Below are 4,049 nucleotides of genomic sequence, written 5' to 3'. Positions count from 1 at the left end.
GAAGGATAATACTAATAAGACACACAGAGAAAGGCACACAAAAACTGCAGTAACTGGCTGTCTCTCCCAACCTAGAGATGGAAGTAGCTTGATTGAAAGGAACATATTAAACCTTGCAAGAAAAGTTTATGATAGAGATAATGGAGACTTATGCATACAGGCCTTTTTTGGTTTTTACACTTTGTGCACTATGTGCCTTCAAGTTAATAAATAATACTTTGTTTAAAAAAACAACAACCTGTTTTGGGGGTAATTTAATCAGTCAGACATTCGCTCCTGAAGGAAAAAGGCTTACCAGCGCAAAATGCACATTTGAGCTTTTCAAAGTTAAAAAACAAGGAGGCTTCAGGCCACAGATCCAGTATAAAGTTTGTAGGACAATGTGGTTCCATCCAAAAAAGGTGAAAGCAGTAAGGCCTGTGGAAAATATACAATAAAATAAAATATAAAATAAAACCAAGAGGAAATATAAAAGCTCTAATTACAGTTCACCTGCTAATCAGGACTAAATAGCTTTTCCCTTTTTGCTAGCTGTTATTTTCTGCCCACACTTAATAATGGGTATACTGAATTTCTCATGTTCTATCTTATCAATCAATTGATTATATGTTTATTTTAGTTATAGTTTTGTCACTAAAGAGCACAAAAAAGATCCTTATATCCTCAGTTTACTTTTTCAAGTAAACTTAAACACATAAATGTATCATGGCAGCTATTCCTATTCTGAGTTTGGGGGGGGGGGGGGTTGTTACATTATTTTTTTAAACTTCTGCTGAGTTTGGTTAGGTTTTGTTTTTCATGTATATTAAAGCCAAGGCTATATATATTTCATATGCTCTTTCCAATTTAATTGCAATAAAATTTCCCAAAGGTCTTTATTGAAGACATTTGGAAGCTACTGTAAATTACAAACAGATTATTCTATTCTATATGTAATATTTGTTCAAAGGGCATGCCAAAACTGATTGGCTAATATATAGGAAAATTTGGATTAAATGTAACAAAAATGGAAAGGAGCACTAAATCTGATAACTTTATTTTTGTGCTCTGCTACTTAAAGTGCAGAGGTATGGGTTTACAAAGTAATCTTTTCATAGTGTTTTCAATGCTATTATATGTGCAAACAATTGTACACTTAAATCTTGAAATATTAGGTCTCAATATATGATTACACAGTTTAGTTTTGCAAGGCCATACTTAGTATGCCTATCATTTTTCTGTTGCAAACTATCAATCCCTCAACTTCTCAAATGAGTTTCAAATAAATTATGCATGTTAGAACAGATGACTGCTCCAGGGTGCTAAATAACTTATTTTAATTTTACAACTGTCATCTGACCAAGTTTGAATGAGCACAATATGGAAAAGCAAATAAATATACCTTTTTGTTGTAAAGTTTAAATGGATTTTTGGTGTTTGAGTTGAAAAGACCAGAGGCCTAACAGGGCACAGCATTTGTGACATTAGCATTCTTCTAACTGGAGAGGAAAAAAAGACATTTGTTGTTGAAAGCAGAGTGATATCTTTTGAGACTAAATGAAAAAAAACTACTGCTAAATCACAAGACATTTTAGTGGGGCACTTAGATTTAATGAATTTCTTCATGCTTATTACAGTGATGACTAGGCACTGACTGATTAAAAAAATGAAAACACACATTACATGTGCAACCTACAATACACATAACTTAAATAATACTTACATTACTGCAGTTGGAGGTATCATCATCATATTCTGGCAGGCCTTTTGTCCAGAGGAATCTAATCCAAATCAAAAACCAATATCAGACAAAGCAAACAAGCCAAAAACTAACAAAATAATCAGGCCTGATGTCTCACTCTGAAGCTAATCAAACTTGCTCTCTGCCCAAGAGCCAAAGGGAGCTAATTTCAAAGCAAAAAAACTGTAATCACAACTGTCTCAGAGCTGGAACTGAAGCATTATTGTGGTTCTTCTTATCTTGTTTTCCTTCATGGAAACTAAGTTTTTGGAGAAGTGATTGTCTCTTGGTATATTGTTGTATAGACCCGAGCCCAGCAAGTTCCCCAACTAAGTAGGGAAATCAGAAGTATTGTAATACTATTTATTAGTTTCTTCTAATAAAAAATAATTTCCTTTTTATTAATACTGTTGAAAAGAATTAGAAACTATTTGCTTTTGATTTCAGGAATCCTATAAAACTAAAAGAAGCACAACTGCATATATAGCCCCTTTGTGAAAAAGCATTATTAGCAAGCCAGGAAAGACTAAACAAAATCTCAATGACTAGACCACTGGAAAGTACCTATTCTGTGATAACAATATCCGATAGAAAGAAAATCCTGTTTAGTAATACAGATCAGGATCCTTGAATAGTTGTCTGAAATAAAGGACATCCCACAACTGATTGGCTAACACATATGAAAACATTTGACCGAAAGTAACAAAAATGGAAAGCAGCTCTTACACAGAAATTTTATTTTTGTGCTCTACTACTTAAATACATTTTTGCCTTTTATGCCTTTCTGATCATAAGGTTGAGTGACAGATGCAATTCATTTCAGTTGAATCAGTGCAACAACCTCCATCAGAAAATGAATGTTTGCTAACCTGGCATTTATAAGAAAAATGTTAAATTAAAATACCTTAATTGGAATAAGGAATCAAGAAACTGCAACTGAAGTCACTTGCTGCTTAAAGTGACCTAATCCTCCTGTATTTGAAGAGAAACTTTTCACAGCAAACATTTAGCCATTAATTTCTAGAAATGAATATATACCTGCCTCTCAGATTTTAGCCAAGATAATTTAATTCCCAAAGCCATATCTGGCTTCCCATAGAAAATATTTTGTTTGCTACTACATAAACGAGTCAAAAATCATCTTGCTATTTCAACTCCCAGGTAAAGAAAACATGTCTGCCTCCTCCTTCATTCTCCTCTCCATTCTCTAGAGGGAGCATAATCTTAATCTACACAATAAGGCCCTTTTTAAATCACATCTACTATACAGCAGTAATGAAAGAAAACAATAAAATTACAAGGACACAGTGAACAACTTAATTAAAATGCTGTGAATATATACAGATGAGAATGTGTGAGAGAATGCACATTAAGTGTTTTGTACCATAACTTTGCAAGTGGGTGGCTTGGGTTTAACATTTATTAGAAACTCCAAGTTCTTTAAGATCCTGTGTTAAATTTGAGATGACAGTTTTTTTACTGGTATGTAAATAGGGATCTGAAAATTGGGAAAATAGAGGAGTTACTGGTTTCCAGATACAGTCTACAGGTCTTAAAGGTGGTACAACCTATCCAGAATAAAATATGTTATATAAAAGACACACACAACCTACATCAGAAGTGCTTAATAAACTTGAACTACCTAGCCTATGTAACATCCTTAAGAGGTATTATGGTCGCTATTATACATACAGGCAAACGGACCTGAAAAGGTTTGTTGACTTACCTAGAGAAACAAAATTAAGATTTTAATTGAGGAATTCTTGAAGTACAGTCCTACATTCAGGCTGAAATGCAGCATAGTAACAGCACATAATAATAATTATTATGTATACACATATATAGAAAGAGATTTTGACAACAAGAGATTAATCCTCCAGAGTGAGGTCAGATATTGCTTCTTCCACCCCTTGGTATATGATCACAGTCTTCTTCAGACTAATCATCATCCTAAAGCTATTGCATGACTCAGAAAATCTGGCCAAGTGATTTTGCCAGGAAGATTCACTGTGGGCAACTAAGGTTGGGTCATCCAGAAACAGGAAATCTCTCAGAACCAGTTCTTTCACCTTGGTTTTCCCTTTAAACCAGGGGCAGGCAATTATTTTGGGCAGAGGTCAGCTTACTGAGTTTCAGCAAGCCATCGAGGGCTGCAGGACAGGCAGCCCAGGGCAGATTAATTAATTTTCTAAATTTTTTAGGGGCCCCGTGGGCCAGATAGAATGGCCTGGTGGGTTGCATCTGGCCCCCAGGCCACATTTTGCCCACCCCTGCCTAAACCTTGAGATGTTGTACAAGCCTCCATCTAGTGTAGTTTTTGCTACTTGGG

At 34.8% G+C, this 4,049-nt stretch overlaps 1 long non-coding RNA gene across 1 annotated transcript; it reads right to left on the bottom strand.

Annotated features, from left to right (window-relative positions):
• Window positions 1-254: 254 nt before the first annotated feature.
• LOC112549591 lies at window positions 255-1,837 on the bottom strand. The gene is made up of 3 exons (XR_003093078.1): window positions 1,703-1,837; window positions 1,382-1,478; window positions 255-417 (listed from the first exon to the last, which is right to left on the bottom strand). It is a non-coding gene; the product is annotated as an uncharacterized LOC112549591 (long non-coding RNA).
• Window positions 1,838-4,049: the final 2,212 nt, after the last annotated feature.

Source organism: Alligator sinensis, unplaced genomic scaffold (genome assembly GCF_000455745.1).
Source record: "Alligator sinensis unplaced genomic scaffold, ASM45574v1 scaffold223_1, whole genome shotgun sequence".
Classification (NCBI taxonomy): domain Eukaryota; kingdom Metazoa; phylum Chordata; order Crocodylia; family Alligatoridae; genus Alligator; species Alligator sinensis.
Note: the sequence above shows the minus strand (reverse complement) of the source record. Positions and strands in the feature narration are given on the sequence as shown.